Source organism: Triticum dicoccoides, chromosome 5B (assembly GCF_002162155.2).
Source record: "Triticum dicoccoides isolate Atlit2015 ecotype Zavitan chromosome 5B, WEW_v2.0, whole genome shotgun sequence".
Lineage (NCBI taxonomy): Eukaryota > Viridiplantae > Streptophyta > Magnoliopsida > Poales > Poaceae > Triticum > Triticum dicoccoides.
Genome location: NC_041389.1, coordinates 140,126,414 through 140,152,325, shown reverse-complemented (window position 1 = coordinate 140,152,325; position 25,912 = coordinate 140,126,414). Strand labels below are relative to the sequence as shown.

Below are 25,912 nucleotides of genomic sequence, written 5' to 3'. Positions count from 1 at the left end.
CAGCTGAAGAGGCTGGTGTTGAGGAAATAGAAAATGAAGATGAAGATGTGGATATTGGATGCACCACACCTGTGATGAATGATGACTTTTGGGAAAGTCAGCATCCCAATACTCCTCCATTCACACCTATCCAATAGATTCCTCAGTCCCCGGCAACAATAGTTCAGATGGGCTCTGAAGAAACTCATCCCACTCCCTCTGTTCATGAAGATATTCCAGCCGCTAGTGCTGAAGAACCTGCTGCTGCTGATCCTCAAGTTGCACAAGAAGAGGAACTAGAAATTCCTCAGCCTGAAGAACCTGAGCTCGCGATTCCTGAGGTGGTACTGCAACTCACTGACACCCCTCTGCCAAAGCCGAAGAATCCGTTCTCAAGCAAACGGAAGTTCAAGGCTGAAGACTTCTTTTCCGAGCATGTATTCTTCACTGACTACAACCCCTATGACTCTGCTCGCATAAGGAAGAGGCGTTTCTGGACTGCTAGTCAAGCCAACTTCTATTCCTCAGTGCTGTTTGACAAGGACAGAATCTTCGATCATGAACATATTCCTCACGTGGACATGGAATCTCTGCCATGCTTCGAGCCAGTCCTCAGTGTTATTCACGACGCAGGATTACTCAATTTCAGCACTGACATCTGTGATTGGAATGAAGAACTCATTCTTCAGTTCTACGCCACACTGCATATCACTGGAGACGCTGAAGATGTCAATTCATGGGTGCTGGATTGGATGACTGAAAACACTCATTATAAGGCACCGGCAACTGAATTGCTTCGTGTCATTCCTCTTGATCCTCCCCATGACAGTGCACGTTGCATCTACAATGACCCTGAACTGACAAATCACTATATGCAAGTGCTCTTGAAGCCTCTGAAGCCAGGGCAGGCCCCACGAACCAAATTCCTCGTCAAGGAGTTACTCTATGTGCCTCGGACTGTCTATCGCATTCTGACAAAGACAATGAGTCCTATCAAAGGCCACGACTCAAATGATGAAGAAGTCGTTGGCATCATGAAGAATATGCTTTTCAACATCATTCATGGCGTTCCCGTCAACTTCCATGATTTCTTCATGAGGACTCTGGCCAATGTTGCTATGTCACCATTCGATCTGAAGCCCTATGCGCCTTGGATTATGAGATTCATAAGGGCAAGATCTTCACTGAATTACAAAGCTGACACTCTGAACCACGGGTAGCTACTTGCCTCCCATTGAAGTCCTCAAACGGACAGTTTCATCATCGGATGATAAAGGCAAGGCAGCTGCTGTGATCGATGAAGGCATTCGTCCATTGGATGGTCAATTTCGCCTGGCTACATCTTACTCTACCAATGACGACTCTGCCAGACATGACTCTGCCGCAGATACCTCAGCCAAGCAAAATCCTCAAGCCACAGCACCCAGGGTGATGACTGACCGTGAGTTACTCCTCAGTCTTCATCAGAAGGTTGATCGCAATCACAAATGGGTAAAGCGTCAGTTTGGTGCAATTCTTCACAATATGACCTCAACACACAATGCAGTGAAGAAGAACCACTACTACCTTCATGAAACCCTCAACCGCACCTGGGCTGTCCTCACTCATGTTTATAGCGCTGAAGAACTGAAGACCATGGGTCTTAAGGAAGAATTTGACTGGTCTGCACCTCCTCCGAAGAAATTCAAGAGGGTCAAAGTTCCTCCACCGGTGGCCAGCTCTTATTCTTCATCGCGTGACACTGATGAGTATGAAGATTTGGACGACACTGCGGCAGGCCCTGCTACAACAAACAACCCCGACAACGCTGGCGCTCCTCCATCAACTTGAAATTCTTCAGGGGCGTTAGTCCTCAGTTTCGATCCTTTTGGTCATTTGATGACAAAGGGGGAGAAATCTGAGTTAGTCTTCAAGCGGGTCTATACAAAGGGCGTTTTTTTAAGTTACAACTCTCGTTCTTCCGAAACTTTTATTGGATCGAGTTGTAATCTTAAACCCGATGGTGCTCTGATACTTTTGAATGGTGCTCTGATTTTTGATGCACTATGATCTAATACTTTTGATGTGCTATTCTGCATGCTTATTCCTCGTTAATATTATTGCACGCATGCTGAATTTCATCAGGCACCATATTTCATCATGCATTTCAAATTCTTCATATTATATATCAAATGCGTGTATGAATTACAAGATATAGGGGGAGATCTCCATGATTCAACTCTTCAAATGTGCATTGCCTCAAAAGCAAATTCCTCACTATGCACACCTTCAGGGGGAGTTCTTCTATATCTTGCAATCAAATTCCTCAATATCAGTATTTACACTTCATATATTTATCCCCGTTGAAAACTTAACCTATATTGTCATCAATCACCAAAAAGGGGGAGATTGTAAGTGCATCTAGTGCCCCTTAGTGATTTTGGTGTATTGAAGACTTATAGGTTAAGAGACTAATGCGTTTGTGAGTGTACACAGGTCTATAAGTCTATGAGGAGTTTGATATTTACAGAGAAAGTCGACCCCTAAAAATGAAGTTCTTCAACTGAAGACTTTGATATTCTGAAGACTTTGAAAGTGAAGAAATTGGTGTGACCTTGAAGACTTGGTATTCATTTGAGGAACATGAAGCGTGAAGACTTTTGTTTTCGTAGTTTCATTTTCTCTTTCTTGAGTCATAGGAAACACCGTACTATTAAAGGGGGTCGAGGAAATACTAAGGAAAAATTTCCATGTGATGCTCAACTCAAAATCCTACACCTACCAATCCCTTCGGGTGAAGCCTTTGGAAATCTCATACAGCTCAGTCATTTTCTTCAGTAACAGAGACGAAGATCTTCTGGTCGCTGATGAATTTGTTCTGACTGAGGAGTTAGCAATTCGTCAGTGCGAATTGCCTACACAGTGAGGAACATGATAGCCCTGAGGAATTTGAGAGTCAAATTTCCGACCGTTGCTGTGCTGCGCGCCAGCTGTCCCAAAATATCCTATCCACCTAATGGTCATATCATTGAAGGGCATTTATGTCTTACATGTCGGGCTGCTCCCTAGGCTATAAATAGCCGCCCCTACAACCACTAGCTGGTTGGCTGCTCCAAGAGAACTTGACACTTGCCATTTGAGAGCAACCCATCCTCCGAGGACTTTGAGCGAAAATCATCAAGTGAGGAAAACCCAAAACCAAACCCCCACAAACCCAAAGTGATTGAGCATCACTGAAGAAATTGATCCTGCATGGATCCGACGCTTGTTACCTTTGAAGACTGTGCTTCTTCCAGACGGTTAGGCGTCAAGGTCTAGAGCATCCAAGAGGAATTGTGGATCGCCGAGTGACCAAGTCTGTGAAGGTTTGGAAGTCACCTGAAGACTTACCACGAGTGATTGGACGAGGCCGCGTGGCCTTAGTTCAAGGAGAATACAGTGAGGACTAGGTGTCCTGAGCTGCGTGCTCAGTGACTGGGTGTCCGGGACTGCGTGTCCTCGAGTTTAAATACTCAGCCGCTCCAACCAGACGTACAACTGAGACAACAATTGGAACTGGTTTACCAAATCATTGTCTTCACCAACCTAACTGGTTCTATTTCCTCAACTCTTTCATTTCCTCATTACTGTGTTGAATGTTTGTTCATATCTGTGTTTGAAGACTTTGACTGAAGACTTTCTCTATTTCCTCAGTTCAATTTCTTCAGTCTGTTTGTCTTCATCTTGTGTTATCCTGTGATTACGCTTTTTGTACTCTGTGCTAGTCTTCATTTCATCATGATGACCATGCTTGTATTCTGTTATGCTTACTTCTGAGTACTTATTCCGCTGCTTGTAGTTCTTCGCTAAGGAATTTCCTCACCGGCAAATTCCTCAGTGAAGAATTCATAAAAATCGCCTATTCACCCCCTCTCTAGTTGATATAACGCACTTTCAGGCTTATACTTCATAACCGACCCCGGCTCTAAATCCCTTTGCCTTCTTTGGCAAGTCGTCATGGGGCGGCTTACACTTCCGGGTCACGCACCGTCTTCTGGTCTTGGGCCTTCAATCGGTCCACCTAGTAAGCCGCCTCCTGGCTCTGTGTCTTGGTTTCTTGGGCCTGTCTAAGGCTTTCTTATTGAGTCGCCAACAACCTAACTCGACCCTGCTAGGGCGAGTCTCACCGTGGGGTTATATCCCCAACATATCCCAAAATGGGATAATTTGCTACTTTGGCTGTCTGATTTGACCCACCTGTCATATTTATTTTCCACCTCTAGTTTCATGCGGGTCGTCCAGTAACCGATTTCTTTTTGTATTTGTGCCCCCTTGCGTAGCGAATTTAAGCTGGTTTTCGTAATTTCTTTTTTTCCATACTCGTGGCGAATAACTCTTTTTTCTCTCTTTTGATTTTCTGTTTCCGTAATTTCTATTATCATTTTATATCCCTTTTTGTTTCTTTTTAATTTACAATTTCCTTAGACATTTTTTATTTACTTTTTTCTTTCTTTTTTTCTATTTTATTACCTGATTTCTTTTTTTGAACATTATGCATCTACTTTGATGTATATTTTTGAATAAAATTCTTGAACATCTTTCAAACTTGTGAATGTTTTAAAAATAAAATCATGAAAACTAATTCAAATTCACAAATATATTTTGACTTCGCGAACATGTTTCGAGTTTGTGGACATTGGTTCAACTTCACGAAAGATTTTCAAACTCATGAACATTTTTTCAAATTCATGAACACTTTATAATTTTGCAAACATTTTCGAGTTCGTGATTTTTTTTCCATTTTTGAGTTCGTGTTTTTTTTCCATTTTTTAGTTCATGATATTTTTTCAAATTCATGAACAGTTTTTAAATATTCAAAACATTTTGGAGTTCATGGAAATTTTTCGAATGCAGGAACCCTTTTCATATTTGCGAACATTTTTCCAAACTCCTGAAGATGTTTCAAATTGAGAATATTTTCTATTTCCCAATTTCTTTCCAGATTTGCGAACATTTTTTAGTTCACGAACAGTTTTCCAAACTCCTGATTTTTTTGTATTTAAGAATATTTTTACACATTTTTTCTGATTTGCGAACATTTTTCAATATCATGCACCTATTTGTAAAAAATAAAAATTGTTACTATTTTGCAGGTTGGCCGGCCCATCAAAGGAGCGACCTGAGAGATGTAATCTCAGGATCATCTCTTTCCTGATGTTCAAACAGTTTCAGGGTTTGATTTAAACCAGGATTAATAAGTTCAGAGTGCCAACCATTGAAATTGGATTTTGATTCAGCTCACCTCTGCCGAAACGACTCCTTGGCTGCAAGTTTAAGGTTTAAAATGAACTTTTTCCTCCGGAAATCGCCACCCCTCCTCCCGAACACCCCGCCACCCCTCCCGAAATATCCCCCCCTCCCGCCACCCCTCACCTCTCTCTCTCTCTCTGGCGACCATGGCGACCGAAGCCTAGGTCTTCCCTGCCGCCGGCCGCGCCCCTGGTCTACCTCGCCGCCGGCCTGCTACCCCGGTGTACCTCGCCGCCGCACGCGAACTTTTAGGGTTTATTGGTTGGAATTAGGTGCCCATCTGTGGATTTCCTAATCTATACGTTCTAATTTCGCCTCGGTTGCACGCTTGTTATTGCATTTTTTTTCCCGCTCACGTCGTCTGATTTCGCTGTGGTCCGCTCGGTTCCGATTGGTTGCTATGGAACACCTGATCCTCCATGGATCTTATTGTTGGAATGTTTTTTTACACGCGGTTCGCTGCCGCAAGTCTTAAAATGTGTCAGTATTGCTTTCCCGAGTTAAGTTACTCGACCTAAGCTGTAATGCTTGTGGAAGACGATCTCTGAATGCTGAGACCACGTTTAGTCCGGTGCTCTATGACACAGTTGCACCTGTTATTTAGTCTTTTATATTAATTCAATATGCTTAGAAGGGGCTGGTCCTAGTATTTCTCCTAGTAAGCTAAGTCGATCTGGTTGGTATGCTCTTACTCTCAGCAGCATATTCAATTTGACTCATTATAGTACTGCATAGCAATTCAGACCTGGCATAAGTTGCACTTGACGAGAATATTTTGCACAGTTATGTCTTCTGTGCATTTCCAAATTTGGTCTCAGGCATGACTTATAGTCTCATATTGTATAACTATTTATACATCTGTGGAGCTCAATTTGATCCTAAAAGATGCTCTAACATTGGTGGAACCTTACCTAATTCTCTTGTTCTCCTTTTATCAGATTCAACTTTAGTTAATTTGGTCTGTTATTATCCCAGAAGCTGCAATGGCGGAAATTGAAAAGCCGAATATCCAGAAGGTGAGTAACAACTTCCTCTGCTAAATTGTAGGATGTGCCACCTGTTTCAGCTTTAGCTTTTCTTTCACAGTAGTACTCCCTCTGTAAAGAAATATAAGAGCAGAGGAGTATTTAACAACTCATGCATTATGATGTGTCTAGGCTACATCAAGTGATTACTGGAGTTTGGCCAGCAACCTGTATCCATCTGGTAAATTTCCTAAGGTATCAATTGGCATCCCAATTCCAAGGCCAGGTTCTGTATCAAGAAGCAGAGATGCTGCTACTGTCCATTCGAGAGGAACCTGTCTCAGGGAACCGATGGAAGATCTAGACCCCTGAAAGGTTATAGTGCATCATTCTGGGTCTCACAAGAAGCTGCAAACCATGGCGGATCTGCTACAGAGGCACCCGAAGCCGCCCCTGTTAAGGCTTCTCTATCACAACCTGATGACCATGCACGTGAGCAAACCGGAACCTTTTCCTTTGGAACAAGAAAAGAACGAGACAGCCAGCTCGACCAACTGCAAGAGACGCCCTTTGTGAATTCACAAGGAAAGCGCCAAGTGGAATCTGCAGATAAAACCAAACCCAACAGCGAAGTTCTCAGGATGAAGCTGTGGGAGATCCTTGGTACATCACAAACCAAGCATACTGTTGCTTCACCAAACCCTGAAGACAATGAGACACCTAACCAACCTAAAAGTTTAACTGCCAATGGACCATCTTCAGGGAACAAGAAGGTCTACACATCACCTTTTCCTGATAATATCAAGACACCTGATCTGCTGAGCTGTCAAACAGCTACCTATGCAAAGAGTAAACCATCCACTGATCCAATTGAGTCAGATTCTTATACTCCACAAGTAGTTGAAATAAGGCCTGTTACTCGCACCTTGGGTCGCAAGAAAGCACCAACAGTCTCCAAGAAGCAGGATAAGAGCCAGAGTGCAAAGAAACCATTGTCTACTTCATGTTCTGCACCCAAAAAGAAAACACTGGACAATGTATTTATTTTTGATGAGAAATGCACACCCAAAACTGCGGGGAAATCTGCAATTGGTAACCCTGGCTGCCTGAGAAATCTTAGAAGCTCAAATAGGAAGGCTAAAGTAGAGCTTAAGAAGGTCCATTGTTCTGACATGATCTCTGAAAAGATCACACCGGATGATTGGGGAGGACAGCTATCTTCTAGAAATGCACCATCAGAGAATAAAGGAGAGAAAACCACCTCCTTTTCTTCTTTGTCACGAACTGGGAAAACTGCTGAGAGCTGTTCTGGAAGCCCTACAAGGGAGAAACTGCTGAATGGAATGGCTAAAGTTGGGCCTCAGAAGATGCAGTTTTCAGAAAAGTTGCTGCCCACGACACTGAATGCGGGTGAAGATAAGCTCTCTTCTCAGAATATTTCATCAAAGAGCAAGGAAAATTATTCTTCATTGCTGCACCGCAAGGGGAATGCTAATTTGAGCAAAGCTTCAGACAGAAGCCCCCAGGCACATAAAGCACCGGGAAATAATTTTAACTCGCCACCATCTGGTGCTGCTAGTGCATCACCTGAACCGAAAATGTACCCATGGGACAATGAGGCAAATCCCCAGGTAAATGGTAAACTTGGAGAGAAGTTTGCCAGTCCATTGGCAGACAGATTCAGAGACATGCGAGATGACTTTGTGAGTCCTACTTTTGCAACTAATGTAAATGGCTACCGCGATAGAAGTGAAATGCTACATGATGACACATACAGCCCCAAGTATCCAAAAAGTGTGAACAGGTCAAGATCAAGCTCCTATACTTCTGATCCAGGGTCTGAGCCATTGGTAGGCTTTCCAACTCTATAAATCTTTTCCCAGCCATTGTAAATTTGTTTTCTCTATACTCATGTCACAGAGTAACTCTATCTGTTTGTCACTCATTCATGTACTGCTGATATCCAGGACGGGATGGATAAAACCGATGAGTTACGTAACAGTGGATGTCCTAATTCTCCAGAAGAAAGCGAGGACAAAAAACAACCAATTCTTTCACCCATTCCGCCAACTGAAGATGAAATGGCTCAAATTTCTATTCCAAGCTTTGGGAAAGGTCAGAATACTGACTTTGCAACTTTCAATACACATTAATACTATTTACATGCAAATCAATAGTTCTCTAGAGTATGTTTTGTTCCTTTCAGATTTAGTGCTACATTTATAAAACCGAAGGTGACGGTGTTAGTTTACAGAGTACTATTATGTTGGTGTCTAGCCTACTCACTGAACCACGGCGATCACCGGAGACAAGGAAGAAGCAAGAGAGAGAGGACACGAGGTTTCCCGGCGCACAAACGCCTCCGGCCGCACGAACAGCCCCTTGTATTTCCGGCGAGCTCGAACTCTGCCACACACACACCACCCCACGGCGAGTACACATACACTCCGAGAGGCTACATCTCTCTCTGGCTACTCTTGCTCTACCACCTACATCTGTTTAAGTAGCACACGCGCACGCACGCTACCAGGGCAACAGCCTGCCCGGCTCCTATGCCACTCACGCACAAGACTAGGCCAACATGCATACACTGACGCACCACGCTAGCTAACAACCACTAAGCGCATGCACTTGACTCGGCTACACACCAACTAACCACGTACTGACTCCACGACGCGGCCGGCTATGCCACTAACTAACCTATGCATGTCAAGATTAATGCTATCAATTTCCTTCCTAATCTTGATATGCCTTGCCGTCGACCGTCGTCTTGAACGCCTTCGCTTGACATCATCACGCGCCTCCGCGCCCGCTGCGACGTGCCGTGTGCCTGTCGTCGCCGGAGTTGATGCAGCTTGCGTCGTTGTCGTCGTCACAGCCGTGAGCCAGCCCGTGGACCCGACCTGGCGCACCGACGCCTGTCGCACGATGCTCCGTCACGACTCCGGCGACACACGCCGAGCTCCTTCTCCGCCGGCGACACACGCCTGGCGTCCCTTTGCACCCTGCACGTTCCGCACGCACCCGACGCGCCCAACGAGCCCGACCGCACCAGTGCGTCCCGCACATTCCGCACGCACCCGACGCGCCCGCCGAGCCCGACCGCACCAGACGCTCACGGCTCGCCGCCTCCACGTCCGCCATGGCAGCCGCCAGCGACAAACGCCGGAAGGATGTAGCCGAACTCGAGCACGGACTCGAGCACAACGGCGACATACGCCTCCTCCCAACGTCAACTGCACGCTCGTACGCGCGCCCGTGGTCCCGACGCGCCCGACGCGTCCAGTGCGCACCCATAACACGCACCGGTCGCGCCTGGCTCGCCGCCACGGCTTATTGCCTTGCACCGCTGCAGCCTCAACCGCAGCGCAACACCTCCATGCCGCCATGCCGCTGTGTGTCGTTGAAGTCGCCACCACGAAGGTCCTCCGCGGCCTCCTCACTGTGCCGCCGCAGGCACCGCGGCCTCGTCGCCGCACCGCGCACCTCCATAGACCGACACACGGCCCGGAGCATCGTGCAGCCGCCGGCGAACTCCGCCACCGCCGGCACGCCTCCGGCAAGGAGAACGACGCCCAAGATGAACCAGCTCATGATACCAATTGTTGGTGTCTAGCCTACTCACTGAACCACGGCGATCACCGGAGACAAGGAAGAAACAAGAGAGAGAGAGGACACGAGGTTTCCCGGCGCACAAACGCCTCCGGCCGCACAAACAGCCCCTTGTATTTCCGGCGAGCTCGAACTCTGCCACACACACACCACCCCACGGCGAGTACACATACACTCCGAGAGGCTACATCTCTCTCTGGCTACTCTTGCTCTACCACCTACATCTGTTTAAGTAGCACACGCGCACACACGCTACCAGGGCAACAGCCTGCCCGGCTCCTATGCCACTCACGCACAAGACTAGGCCAACATGCATACACTGACGCACCACGCTAGCTAACAACCACTAAGCGCATGCACTTGACTTGGCTACACACCAACTAACCACGTACTGACTCCACGACGCGGCCGGCTATGCCACTAACTAACCTATGCATGTCAAGATTAATGCTATCATATTATCCCTTCTGTTCTGCATGAGGACAATACTCTTCTGGGGCACATTTTCCTTTATGTATTTACATATATAAATTGACTGTTTCTCTGTGTATCTATTACCGGTTAAATACTATTGACAGAGCTCCTGTCCTTTTTCCTGAAAAAAAAGTTAAACATTGGGAGTCAGAGCATCCAATAGCAAAGTTTTTTTTTTGAAACGCAAGGTGTTAATTTGCATTTTCCCACTGCCATGCACTTTTCTAACCAAAGCACATGCTTAAGCGCAAATATGTGCACATTAAACGCTAGGTGTGTTTTGCTATCACTTAGAGCTTAGGCATGTTTTTTTTAGCTATGACCGGTAGTCCTACTTATTGCATCAGCTTTATTTCCACCATTTTTTCATAGCAATCATTGATCAATCACTATCAGCACCTGAGCATCCAACAGTCCTACTGTGTCTTTAAGGTTAAGGCTCTCCAAAGCATGACACACTCACTCTTAACTATTGTATGAAGTGCTTGCTCATGAGAAGCCATTCAGATGGAATAGAAGCAACATGTGGTATATTCTGTCATGTGCATTCATGCTATTTTAAATGCGTTTCATTAGTGTTTTTTGCTAAGTGTTTTTTGCCAAGAGTCTCAAGTATGGAGTGGTAGACATCAAGAGGCATGGGGACGGGATTATCCTGGTCTAAGCTGGTCGTTGGGGACTTGGTTCTTAATGTTATCAGCGCATATGCCCCGCAAGTAGGCCACAATGAGAGCACCAAGAGGGAGTTCTGGGAAGGCCTGGAGGACATGGCCAGTTGTGTACCTATTGGCGAGAAGCTCTTCATAGGAGGACACCTCAATGGCCATGTGGGCACATCTAACACAAGTTTTGAAGGGGTGCATGGGGTTATTAACTTGAGAAGAAGTAGCAGACTAGGATTTTGTGATCAATCTCAAAGAGACAAATCTCCTGTACGTGTACAACCTGGACTTGTTCTGGAAGTGGCAACCAAAACAAACAACCAGATTGATGCACACCTTGAACCAACGTGCTAGTGTATGAACCCTTCCTTCCATGCACACACATGTACCTCTTCCCACGTAATGCATGCACGTTCAGTATCTTATTACTGAAAAAGGCTTTCGCCCCGCTTTATAAATAAAGCAAACCGCTAGAGAGCAAACATACAGAATCAAGTCCACACACACGCACACACCCAAGTCTCACAATAAAGTACATAGGTTCTGCTGAGGGTACAACTCAACAAGCCCAAAAAAGAAAAAAGGACAGAGCACGCCGGACGAAGAAATCGCCTAGTCTGGCTCTGGCGGAGGCGGCGGCGACAGGCGGACGGCCATCGATCGGAGGCCTGCGATGAAGGCGGAGATGGCGACGCGGTCCAGGGGGCGGTTAAGCGGCCGCCAAAGCTGCAAGAAACCCGAGAGTTTGAAAAGAGCGTCAGCAGCCCGACGAAGAGGAGTGTGCTGAATCACTAGCTTATTGCGGACGGTCCAGAGGGTCCAGGCAAGGACCCCAATCTCAAGCCACCTAATGTGGCGAGAAGTCGCGGGGGACATCTGGAGTTCGGCAAATAAGTCCCGGAAGTTGGTGTGACACCAATCTCCACCGACCGCTTCGCGAAAACAGCTCCAGAGGAACTGGGCGGAGACGCAGGAGAAGAAAATGTGGTTCGAGTCTTCGGGAACCCCACAGAGCAGGCAGATGCCAGTACCCGGGCCATTTCGCTTTCGCACCTCCACCCCGGACGGGTTCCGACCGCGAATCCATTGCCACATGAAGATACGGATCTTCAGGGGCAGGCGGATGGACCAAACCGTCGATAGGGGGAGGGGGGGCGGAGGATGGAGCGATGGCCATGTACAGCGACTTGGTGGAGAATTGGCCTGAAGGCTCAAGGCGCCATCGCACCAGGTCAGGGCCACCATCCACCAACGGTTCGTGGAGAGCAACACAGTCAAGCAACTCACGCCAGGCGGCGGATTCCATGGGGCCAAATGCCCGCCGGAAAGCAAGGCGCCCTAAGTCAAGAAGGGCCCTATCAACAGAAATCACGGGGTCGACGGCGATGGAGAAGAGGTCAGGAAAGCGAGCCGCGAAGGGAGTGTCCCCGGCCCAACGATCAAACCAGAACAGCGTCGCTGCTCCCGAGCCCACGGAGATGGAGGTCCCGATACGGAGAACCGGAAGAAGCTGGACAATCGACTGCCAGAACTGAGAGCCTCCAGACTTTTGGCAAAAGGCGAGGGGCTGTCCGCGCAAGTATTTGTTCTGGATGATGTCAAGCCAAAGTCCATCGTGCCCTTGTGAGATTCGCCAAAGCCAGCGGGAGAGGAGGGCGATATTCATCCGTTGAGAACACATGATACCAAGGCCACCTTGCTCCCGGGGCTTGCAAATGTCAGGCCAGCTGACCATATGATATTTCAGTATCTTATTTTCCTCTTTCTTATGCAAGTGCATCTCTGTCAATGCCATAGTATGCATGCATGTACAGCTAAATTTGCAATCTTCTCATCGTATTTCTTATCAACGCCAACATACTTTGGCACATATGCATCATCAGTCTGTGTTGATATAACTGAAACATCGCTAACAACTTGAACAATTACTGGATTATTAGTGCCAATTATTCACTTTGTCATATCATGGGGGCTTTGGCTATGGCAGTTGGAATCAATAAGGGCATGATTTCCTAAGCTTTGCTCTATCCTACAACATGATCTTAGCTAACAACATCTTTAAAAAGAGAGAATCCAATCTAGTGACTTTTAGTAGTGCTCAACACTTCAGCTAGATTGATTTTGCCCTCTCGAGAAGAGAAGACATGCGTGCTTGCCTTGGTTGCAAGGTGATACCTAGAGCGAGTGTTGTCCCTCCACATAAGCTTGTAGTGGCTGACTTTTGCTTTCGAATTCGTGTCCAGCGGGGTAAGCGCGCTAAAGTCGCTAGAACGAAGTGTTGGAAGCTCAAGGGAGAGGCAGGTTGGGCTTTCAAGGAGAGGGTTATTAAGGAGGGCCCTTGGCAGGAAGGAGGTGATGCACAATATGTCCAGAAGGCTATTAATGAGAAGGAAGACTGTTTCAGACGCCTACACCTGGATTGGAGTGCAAACAACATAGAGAAGTACAAGGTGGCAAGAATACCGCAAAGCAAGCTGTGAGTGAAGCAAGGATCAGGCGTATGAGGACCTCTACCAGCGTTTAAACACGAAGGAAGGCGAAAGGGACATCTATAAGATGGCCAAGATCCTAGAGAGGAAGACCAAGGATGTCAATCAAGTCAAATGCATAAGGACGGAGCAGATTGACTTCTGGTGAAGGACCAGGAGATCAAGCATAGATGACGAGAGTACTTCGACAAGCTATTCAATTGAGAGAATGAGAGCTCTACCATAGAGCTGGACGACTCCTTTGATGATACCAACATGCGTTTTGTGCGACGAATCCAGGAGTCTGAGGTTAGGTATACTCATTGAGGTGTAGAGAGGCCTCAGAGACATATCGATAGTATGGCTAGCTAAACTTTTCGACCTCATTTTCAAGCAAACAAGATGTCCGAAGAACGGAGGTGGAGTGTATTAGTACCGCTCTTCAAGAACATTGGGGATTTTCAAAGTTGTACTAGTTACCGTGAAATTAAGTCGATGAGCCATACAATAAGCTAAGGGAGAGAGTCATTGAGCACCGCTTAACAAGAATGACAAGCGCGTCCAAAAATCAGTTTGGTTTCGTGCCTGAGAGGTCGACCATGGAAGCCATTTTCTTGGTACGATAACTTATGCAGAGATACAAGGAGCAAAAGGAGGACCTGCATATGGTGTTCATTGGCTTGAGAAGGCCTATGATAAGATACCGCTGAATGTTATGTGGTGGGTGTCGGTTCTATATCCGGCATATCTCGTAGTAGGGGTCCTAAGCTAGGCGTCTTGGAGCGATGGTAACATGGACACAGGATTTTACCCAGGTTCGGGCTCTCTTAAAGAGATAATACCCTACGTCCTGCTTTTGATTGTACTCATATGGGGGATAATATAGAGTACATGTGTCTACCACGAGATTGTTCTGATGAATATTAGATTATCTATTGACTAGCCTGGCCTTGGTTTATATAATACATCAGAGGCCTAGGGTTTAGGAGAGTCCTTGTCTTGTGCGCCAAGTCTTGTGGAAACCTCCTTGTATACGGCATGGGCTGCCCGAAGTGGCCCATGAGTGAACCGCCATGGGGGTCCTCGGCCCGACCCACCTGGTCGGGAGACGACGTGGTGAGTACCCCCTAGTCCAAGACACCATCAGTAGCCCCCTTGAACCGGTCTTCAAGTTGGGGACGCTCCTTGGTCCTTTCGAACTGTTCTACGCCTTCGGTCGTCGGTCTTGAAAACTGGTTCAACAAATCTTCTCATCTTTGATCTTGAGGATCGCCGAAGTGAATCCGAAGAGTTTACACGTCGGGTATCCGAGGAGCCTCTTTAAGTTCTCGGCCTTTATTAATGCCTTGTTATTTTTACGCCACACCTCGGGTTTGAAGTGTTTCCCGTGTGGCGGTGTCCTCTCTCGTCCGAGCTCCAACGCTGGACTGTATCCAAGCTCCAACGCCGGACTGCATCCGAGGTGTCTTTTTGCAGCCGAGCTCCAACGCTGGACTGTATCCACGCTCCAACACCGGACTGTATCCGAGGTCCAACGCCGGACTGTATCCGAGGTGGTGTACCACCTCGGTCTTGGGCTGATTTTTTGCAGATATATTTTCGATTGGTGCAATTTATTTGCTGGCGAGATGTATAGCCAGTAGCCCTCAAGGTGTGTGTCGGCCTAAAATCCGAGATGCACGTAAAGGAAAACATGAAACCGCTGATCCTAGCCCCTAAGACTTAGATCGATTCGCGAAATTGGCCCGAGGATCAACTCCTTGCTCGACAACATACGTAGGAACAGAAACACAGTGTAATATTGTTAGAGTACGTAATGGGCCTAATGGGCCCATTAATCTTAGGGTTAATTAGAGATAAGGGTCGCTTGCTTAGGGGTCAAGTAAGCCTTGCTTGGGAGTCAAGTAAACCTCTCTATATAAAGAGAGGAGATGTATCAATCTAATCAAGCAAGAATTAAGAAGGAAATCCCTTCCCTCTTGCCCGGCCGTGGGCAAAAAGGCCCCCGGCCGGCTCTCGCGCCCTCCTTCTAGCAGCGCCATAACAATTTGGTATCAGGTAGCTCAGTTCCGATCATGTCTTCGCCGCCGCCCACCCCGTCGCTTCCGCTGCCGACCGTCACCACCGCGCCGCTGCCCTCCCCGTCCGCGCCGCTGGTCGCATCCTCCGGCGACGCCACCGCCCAGATGCTGGCGCCCTCCATCGCACCACCGGCCGCCGCCTACACCCCGGAGGAGAGCATCGGGGTCCTCAACGACCTCGTCACAGCCGTCCAGGGGATTCGGCTGTACCTGGCCAGCCCCTACAGGCCGCCGCTGCCCCTGCCGCCGACCGCCGCCACCGGGCCACCGGCCCTGCCGTGGTACTCGCCGCATCCAGGGGCCTCCGCGGCGTTCGCTGGGACGCTGCAGCCCCAGCTGCAGCTGCCGCCGCTGCCCGCCGCCGCCCCACAGTGGCCGCAGTGGCCGGTGCCGGCTCCCGCCGCGCCTCGAGCGCCCATCGCCGCCCCTGCGCCGCTGTGGCTGCCATGGCAGCCGCCGCACCAGGCGGCCTTTGCCGCGCTCGCCAGGCCACTGCAGCAGCCGCTGCAGTTGCCATTCATCGCCACCACCGCCCAGCCCTGGCTGCAGTGGCAGCCGCCGCTCCTAGCGGCCTCCGCCGCGCCCGGCGCTATGCCGCAGCAGCCGCTGCAGTTGCAGCAGCCACCGCCGGTCAGCTCCGGTCCTGCATCGACCGCACCGGCGGGAGTCCCACTTCACCAAGTCCAGTCACTATTTCCGTCTTGGATCACTACCCGCCACGTGTCGGCAGCGGTGAGGCTGCGGGTTGCTGCGCGCGGCCTCCTAGCGCGTCGGCGTGTGCGGGAGATGCGTGGTCTGCAGTTGCCGCTCCTCCAAATTGTCCTTCGCTGCGCAAAGGACCTCGATCTCATCCGCTGCGTCGGGGATCTTGGGCATGCGATTTCCCCCACGGGCGGCGGGCATGTTGTTTTCCCCGCGGGCAGCGACCTCAAAGTCTGCGACATCGGTGGTTGGGGGGGGGGGCGCACCCCTCCTTGTCATTCTCCATCGCAAGCCCTCCACTCTTCCCTGTGCGGTGCAAACCAACAGCCGTCCAGCAGGGAGAAGGCATGGTGTCACCGACAGCAGCGCACCGCGTAGCACCACTGCATTCCGCCACTGGCCGCCCTGAGGGCGCCTCTGCTGGTCACTCTTGCGACCACTTCCAGGTGGTCATACTCATGCACTCCTTTTGTCCAGGTGGTGTCCATGGGATCCAGGTGGCTGTACACGTGCACGTCCGACGTGCGGATGATGTCCACTTTTTGTTAAGGGGTCCAAAATAAAGCGTCCCAGTCCATTCCAGGTTGAGAATAATAAAACAAGCCGAGATGTAAAAGGCTTGTTTTTAGGTGTTAGGTTTGTGTTGCGTTGAGTCATGGTTATAAGTTGGTTAGGCTGCAGCTCGAGGACAAGCTGCATGTCCAGGTGGGGTGTAGTGTTAGAGTACGTAATGGGCCTAATGGGCCCATTAGTCTTAGGGTTAATTAGAGATAAGGGTCGCTTGCTTAGGGGTCAAGTAAGTCTTGCTTGGGAGTCAAGTAAACCTCTCTATATAAAGAGAGGAGATGTATCAATCTAATCAAGCAAGAATTAAGAAGGAAATCCCTTCCCTCTTGCCCGGCCGTGGGCAAAAAGGCCCCCGGCCGGCTCTCTCGCGCCCTCCTTCTAGCAGTGCCATAACAAATATATTAGAGGAGATAGTGATGGTCGGGTGGCAACACCACATCAGGGGATTGATGTGCCCCTTTAATATTTGTAAATGATAAGCGCGAAGCCCAGTAGCCCCCGAGCCTTAATGTGGGCACGAGTGGCCGAATTAAAGATCGATATCCGTTTGACAGAAAATTAAATTCCGGCTGCTCGGCTGTCTCAACAAGACCGCGCCCTCGACTTTTTAATAGGCGACTTGAAGTAAATGAACTTTGTCTAGTATGTGTAATGATTCTATGTACCAAAGTACTTTACATCATTAATGCTCGATCCGCATTGTACAAACTTTCTTGACCGACCATCGGCTTCAACCTCCTCGGCCAGTAGCTGAGGAGTGTTTTCCTACTTTATAAAGCCGTTATAAGGGCAAAGATTTATGGAAAACGAGGCAATCCGGCCATACGGTTTTATAAACAAAGGTACGCAGAGAGATATGTTATATTACTATTTAACGTAAGAAACATCTTCCAAAGAAAATAGTACCGCTATCAGTTCCTTTCTTTGGGTTGTCATGATGATCATGATCATGAAACCTCACCTCCGATCAATGTGGGAGGATTTAGTTTGGGAAAAGTTCCTGAACTCTGTGGTTTTTAGTGAACCTAAAATTTCACTTCCGTCGTTGCCGGCCAATCATATTCTTAAAGATGGCTAGCTTTCGGCTTTACCCAGCCTGAGGTACTAACCCGGATGACCCGGAAGTAACAATCACAGAGGTGCTCCCTTTACCCCCTAGCCGAACTATCGGGAACGTAGGGGGTAAGCACAGGAGCCAGGCAACCCAACTTGGCCAAAATCTTAAGTCAAATTGATGCATATTTGTGGCTTTATAACGATGATTACGGAAGGCAGCACTCGTATATTGAATACAAACGTTGATGATATGTTTATTTTGACTCCGTTGCGACTGTTTATCATTTGAAAGTGGCCCATCGTCGGCTTCCATCCCTTAGTAGATGCTATGCAGGGTGTTTCCGCAATAACAAAACAACCCTTAGCCACGTCTTGGTGCCTAGAGGCGGTTGTGTTAGCGGAAATGAGGCAATCAGCTATGCGGGCTTTATAACTTTCACTTAGTCATAGGAGCTTAAAGTTGGGAGGCCAGTTACTAGCCCCCGGTTAGTGTTCTGCGTCAGTCGAGGTCAAGCCGTTAACACTTCGGCCAATGTTATGAAAGGCCCGTCGTTTAACACGGGGTGACCTCCATCGATCTATAGTTTAACACAGTCATCAAATCGCTGACCAGTTTACGCTTATTGTGACAGACTGACAGTCAGTTTTCGGCTTTCTCCACTGAGGCACTTGACCAGTTGAACCGGAAGCACAATCGCAGTGGTTCTCCCTTTACCTTTAGCCGAACAATCGGGAACGTAAGGGTAAGCATGGGAGCCGAACAACCCAACTATTGACCAAAGACACAACTCGAAACCGATGCATATAAAGCAATATCCGAGAACTTTTTGCCGAGGACTCCATGGAGTACCTCGACTTTTGATGGGTTTGGCTTTACTCGCAGCCCCCTGATAATATTGTCGATGCTTTAAAGGCGTCCAACATTGCACTGCTCGGGAACTAGTCCAGATATGGTGTGTGTTTTGACAACGCCGAGGTGGAGGTCGGCAGGAAAGATGCTGAGCTGCGGGTCGGAAAGGATTCCCCGAGCTGAATTATTATGCCGGGCACCTCGGTCATGAGGATGTCACGCCTCCTAAAAGAAAAACACACAAATAACTTGAAAGTGCCATAAGCTTGAAAAGCCAAAATAAAAAAACTTATGCAAAAACTGGACGTCCGAACTAAATCAAGTTTTTTGGTGCCAATCTGAAAATTGGTCTTAAAATAAACTTTGCTTCAGTCGTGCATGACACATCCGATCTCTAGACTTGAAGCGGGTCAGCCTTCAGCTTCAACCTCCTATCCCGAAGGTGGAGTGCTTCTCAGGCCAGTTTAGCGAACTAAACTCGAGCGGTTTTAGAGAGAAACCAGGCTATCCAGCTATTGACCACACACTCGAGTCGAGAACCGAGAAAGGAGCGGTAGAAAAATAAGTGTTTTTTAATAAACAACAGTTTTAACAAACTAGGTTTTAATAAACAACTTTTTTTTTGTTTAACACAAATATAATGTTTGGTCGAACCGAACAAGAATTAAACATTAAAAAAATTGAGCATGAAAGCGACTTAGCTGGTTAATGTGCTCGGTGTTGATGACGCGGTCCGAGCTTGCGGCGGGACGAGGTCCCAGCCCCCAAGCCGGTCCCGAGATGGCCAAGTGAAGAGCTCGGCTCGATGAAGTGACTTGACAACCGTGCCAAAGTGTCGAGGCGAAGCCCCCAGCCCAGCTGAGGAGATGGGCAGGTCGACTTATTGGACGGCGGCTTGAAGACGTGACGCCGCGGGGATGCCGACGCTGGGCAGCGCGCCAAGGCGACAACAAAATTAGATCGGCGGAGGCAGGACGACGATGTCGGCATGTCGAGGTGACCGCGTGACGCAGTCGAAGTCGATTACCTACACACGTAAAATAATGCAGTCCAAAAATAATAATAGAAATATATAAAAAAATTCTCGCGGAATTAATTTACAAAAAATAATAATTTATTTAAAGAGATGTGGTCCGGCGTCGAAGTCAATGTCGATGCAGGGCGTCGGCATGATGTGGTGAAGGCGTGACAAAGCCTGAATTCGCAGGGCGTTCCGATTTCCCGATGCGGCATTCGCCGAACTGCGGACGGGAAACTGACCGAACCATCACGCAACCATCGTTAATGCGGCCACCATTTGACAGACCTGGTTTATTTGTTGTAGCAATCCGAAGAGACACATGTGGGTGTTCATGGATTTGCATCTAGTAATAGCACTAGTACCAGCGCTAGCACGTGGGAAGTGCAAGAAAGACATATGATTAGCAAAAAGCAAAGACTGCCTTAATTAAATAACAAAGAAAAGAGAGAAGGATTGGGTCTCCTTGTATCCCGCCGAGCGATTGGAATTTGCCCGCGTGCGCTGCCAAGCATCAATCACAGCTAGCTCCATGGTGTCCTTGGGTAGAGGACCGCCGGTTGGACTGCATTTTCTTTTTCCTTGAGTTGACCAACATACAACAAATTTAGTTTGATGCCTGCATGTGCGCTGCTAGCTCCATCTGGAACCCTTCGGCTGGGACGATGATGTCAGCTTGCGGAGGCAGCGGCATGGCGCGACCCGCTGTTAATGACAGCATATCGGTTCGTCGAGAGATGTCGGCCGCAGTAATCTGATGATTTATCTGCTAACAGGTATAGCCCATTTGGAGCTGGCACCGTCATGTGAGCACACATCAAGTCAGACCGGACTTAAATTGACCATAGCTTGGGAGGTGTGCAGTATGGCTTGCTTCCACGTGGACTAGTATTACTACTCATATAGATAAAGTGGCTGGGTCTTCACGTGGGGATGAAGGGGCTTTTGGTGTGACTCCCAAAATTGGGACTCGATCTGCACATCCACGGCCTGATGGGCGAGGGGAGTGGCAGCAACAGATCAGGCATGCGCGGGGCGCCATGTACGTACGCGAGGGCGACGGCTATCGATCCGCCCAAAACTCCTGTCCTCGCCGTGTTCGTCATGTAGATCGAGAAGGAAACCCCAATTCGGTCATCGCCGTTAAATCATCTGCTTATTCCGATCTTATACGTATATGCAGATCAAATATAACGAGCGGCAACAATAATCTAATAAAAAAATTGATTTACCAGGGATAGATCTAATTGGAAAAACATCACCTGATCGTTTGATCTAGATTCCCATCGAACCGTGGCGATCACCTTGCAGGCTCTCAATGAAAGCACCAATGTCGGTTCTATATCCGGCATATCTCGTAGTAGGGGTCCTAAGCTAGGCGTCTTGGAGCGATGGTAACATGGACACATGATTTTACTCAGGTTTGGGCTCTCTCGAAGAGATAATACCCTACGTCCTGCTTTTGATTGTATTCATATGGGGGATCTTACAGAGTACATGTGTCTACCACAAGATTGTTCTAATGAATATTAGATTATATATTGACTAGCCTGGCCTTGGTTTATATAATACATCGGAGGCCTAGGGTTTAGGAGAGTCCTTGTCTTGTGCGCCAAGTCTTGTGGAAACCTCCTTGTATACGGCATGGGCGGCCCGAAGTGGCCCATGAGTGAACCGCCATGGGGGTCCTCGGCCCGACCCACCTGGTCGAGAGACGACGTGGTGAGTACCCCCTAGTCCAGGACACCATCAGTGGTCCTTGGAGAAAAACAAAATCCCAACAAAGTACATTGCCCTCAGCATGGACATGTAAGATAATGTTGTGACAAGTGTGCGAACAAAGTGATGGCGGCACTGATGACTTCTCGATTAAACTAGGACTGCACCAAAAGGGTCAGCTTTGAGCCCTTAACTTTTTTGCTTTGGCGATGGATGAGGTCACAATGGATACACAAGGAGATATCCCTTGGTGTATGCTCTTTGCGGATGATGTGGTGCTAGTCGACGATAGTCAGATGAGGGTTGATAGAAAGTTAGAGCTGTAGAGACAGACTTTGGATCGAAAGGTTTTAGGCTTACTAGAACTAGAACCGAGTACATGAGGTGCAATTTCAGTACTACTATGCACGGGGAGGAGGTTAGCCTTGATGGGCAGGTGGTACCTCAGAAGGACACCTTTTGACATTTGGGATCAATGCTGCAGAAGGATGGTGATATTGATGAAGATCTGAGCCATCAAATCAAAGATGGATGGATGAAGTGGCACCAAGCTTCTGGCGTCCTCTGTGACAAGAGAGTGCCACAAAAGATAAAAGGCAGGTCCTATAGGACGGTTGTATGCCGCTGAATGTTGGCCAACTAAAAGGTGACATGTCCAACAGTTAGGTGTAGCAGAGATGCACATGTTGAGATGGATATGTGGCCACACAAGGATCGGGTCCAGAATGAGGATATACGTGAGGCTTGTCCAACATCGCCTGAGATGGTTTGGGCATATACAACGTAGGGCTCCAGAAGCGCCAGTGCATCGTGGACGGTTAAAGCGTGTTGATAATGTCAAGAGATGTTGGGGTAGACCAAACTTGACATGGGTGGAGTCCGTTGAGAGAGATCCGAAGGACTGGAATATCACCAAATGAACTAGCCATGGACAGAGGCGCGTGGAAGTTAGCCTTGTTTGGCACTAAAAGCCTTTGTTGTTGTTGCTTTAAGTATAGTATTCTGACCACTTAAGTTCCGGAAAATTAATAACGTGAGCCAAGCTTTTCCCACATGCTGTTGGAGATGTATAAATTATGTTGGAGATGTATAAATTACACTGTTATATAGTATATCCAAAAATTGTTTACCTGCGATGTGTTACTAAATAATTGGTCCTTCATGCGCAGGATATAAATCTCGCAAATGGCTTTCAGATGTAGACAGCCCTGATATATCTCCTCCAGAAAATCTGGATAGGAAATCACATCTAAAAGATGGTAGAAGAGGCAAACGGCGCTTGCCTTCGCCAATTCCTTTTGCCACTTCTGGTAAAGTTGATTACCTTCTTGCGTTCAAGTAATGGTTGCAGTTCATATTTAATATGCCATCATTACTAGTTCATTCAGGAACACAAGAAACTATAATGGCAGACAAAGAACCAGTGCAATGCCCAGATGACTACCTAACCAGGTCCGTTTTATAGGTTGTATAAAGAAATACATATTCGATATTGTTGGTCGGTCCAATTTCATTTCTTCATTGTAACCAGGGCTTTTGATCAGTTACTGGTGGTGCTGGGAAGGTTTCAAACCAAGATCAAGTCTGAAACAAGAAACAAAAGTTCTGAGATACTGGCAGGTACTGGAGAGATAATACGCCAGCACCTCGAGGGAGTTGAGGTGCAGATGCAGGATGATGTGTAAGATCTTTGCCGGTGCTACCAAGAAACTACATCTTATCTGCATATACACACCTAATTGTATTTTGACGCATATATTAGAGGTGTAACTATTTTGACGCATTCAACTGTATTTTCAGGGTTAAGCTGGTCAATGCAGGAAAATCTAAAAGAAAGCGACTAGAATCAACATTTGAAGGTACAACCTATATTATGTTACTGCAGAAATTAATTTTGTGGTCTGTTATTGTGAAACATGAGTTTTATGACAATTAGACCCATTAGTCAGAATCCATTCAGAAAGCTGTATCTATAAAGATATGATGTTCTGGTGTTTTGATCCATTGTGCCACTCATACTTAACCTATTTGGATTATTCAGCTCAAGCAATTTGCATAATCTTATACTTAAATAAGTAGTAGATTTCTCATAATCTTATACTTAAATAAGTAGTAGAAACATGTAAAGTTGCTCATGATCCGATTCCTGAATGTTTTGTAGGTCTGCCATATCCTAAAACTTTTTAGAACTCTTGAATCACTTTCATTGTCTGAATACTGTATTTTGAGAACATTTAATGTACCAATTCTTTGAATCTGTCTGCAGCTATCCAATATGGCTTGGTTATTTCCTACTCCCTCCGTCCGAAAAAATTTGTCCCAAGCTTGTCCCTCAAATGGATGTATCTAGCACTAACTTGGTGCTAGATACATCTATTTGAGGACAGGCTTTTTCGGACGGAGGGAGTATTTACTACTGTATCGTCTACTCTTTGGACTTTTTACTGTGTATGCATATATGTAGGCTTAGAACCTACCCCCTCCGTCCCATAATATAAGAACGTTTTTCAAGCTAAAACAGCTTGAGAAACGTTCTTATACTCCCTCCGTTTCTTTTTAGTCCGCATATAAGGTTTGGTCAAAGTCAAGCATTATAGAGTTTGACTAACTTTATATTAAAAAATATATACATTCACAATATGAAATCAATATATTCAGATGCACCATGAAACATATTTTCATACTATATAGTTTTAGTATTGTAGATGTTCATAATTTTTTATGTAAATTTGGTCAAACTTTGTGTAGTTTGACTTTGACCAAATCTTATATGCGGAGTAAAAAGAAACGGAGGGAGTATTATGGATGGAGGGAGTATTTGGTTGGTGTGCTAACCATGCCACACCACAAGTTAGGTAGGTTTGACCAATTTAGTCGCCTGTTTGGTTAGTAAGGCTGTTAGAGTACGTAATGGGCCTAATGGGCCCATTAGTCTTAGGGTTAATTAGAGATAAGGGTCGCTTGCTTAGGGGTCAAGTAAGCCTTGCTTGGGAGTCAAGTAAACCTCTCTATATAAAGAGAGGAGATGTATCAATCTAATCAAGCAAGAATTAAGAAGGAAATCCCTTCCCTCTTGCCCGGGCAAGATTCCTTTGTGAATCCTTGTACTTTACCTTGTTTTCTTGCATGTCTTCTGTTGTTTCTCTTGGATAAACGTTAGTTACTCAAATGATATAACCTGGTCCTATGTCTTCTGGTTGCAGAGCAACAAGAACAGTTAAGGGTTCTTCATGAGAAGTTTAAGGAGGAGGTTAATCAGCAGTTGCTCGGTTGCAAGAACTCTCTTGAGGAATTTGAAGCCTATCATGCAGAGCTGAAGGGAGTAGCTGACAAGCAAAGTAAGTTTAACTTCAAACCTTGCACTTGCGAAATGCAAATGAAATATGTACTTGCTGGACTATTTATTACAAACTGATACTGCACGAACTCCCAAAAATGTGGAACATGTTAACCTTTGTCAAAGCGGAGCCTTATGAAGTATCACCATTGTTGGAGCACTTGATTACAGATTGCGAACTTTATGTCATATAACTGATCCAGGAACATAAGATTACAATATTGTAAGGTTTGAAGTTTGTTGGTGAATAATGTGGTTAAATCAATTTTTTTTAATTGAAAAGAAATGATTGCCTAATTGGCACACGATTAGAAGAAAGTCACCAGTGAAGTAATTATAGTTTTAGCTCACTGTGATCATTGTTAAGAGGCGAATGGAATGAATCATCATACAGCCACTTGAATTAATCTGTTTAAATGCTCTACTTTCCTAACTGTTTGCCACCTGAATTACCATGGTGTTCTTTTATGATTGCATCAACAGAAGCATCACACAGGAAGCTCCTCCAACATGCTGAGAGAACAGTTGGTTCTCAGCTCAACGACGCTGAAATCAAAATCTCGGAGGTTCAGATGGTAAGGCAAACATCATTCCTAAACCCCAGGGGTGCCGTATTGATCAAATGCTAACCTTTTCCATGAAAATGTTTCGCAGAGAGCCCGGAAGAAGATGAATGGCCTAAAACACGTACTCAAGGAGCTCATCACCGAAACTGCAGATTGATCAAGTTCACCTGCGCCACACAAGTAGATAGATAGCTAAGGCGAAACCAGTAGGGGGGGCCCACATCACAAACAGGTCCACGGCTCCATTTTACAAAGGGTATAGAAGGATGGTGCCAGAACGCATGTAGAGTTCCTTTGCTTACAGTTGCAGACTATGCTTTAGTACGAGCCTATATCCGTAACTCTCCATAGCATCGTCTCACCTTCTCTACCATTTTGAGTCGGTGACTCACTAACTTACAACCCATTCAGGTTCCCACTAGTGTCTTAAACCATGACGCATTTCTTCAATGAATCGTGTCCTGACTGAGTAATGTAACGATCCAGTACAAAATCGCAAATGCTTAAGTTGAATTTGCTGCCATGTGAATGTGCTAGTTAAAGTGCACCTGTCTGCTGGCATCTTTGATTCTATTTTGCCAGTGCCCT

General features: G+C 46.8%; 1 pseudogene; it reads left to right on the top strand.

The window, feature by feature from the left end:
• The first annotated feature begins 5,344 nt into the window (after positions 1-5,344).
• On the top strand, positions 5,345-25,860 carry LOC119307859 (annotated as a pseudogene).
• Positions 25,861-25,912: the final 52 nt, after the last annotated feature.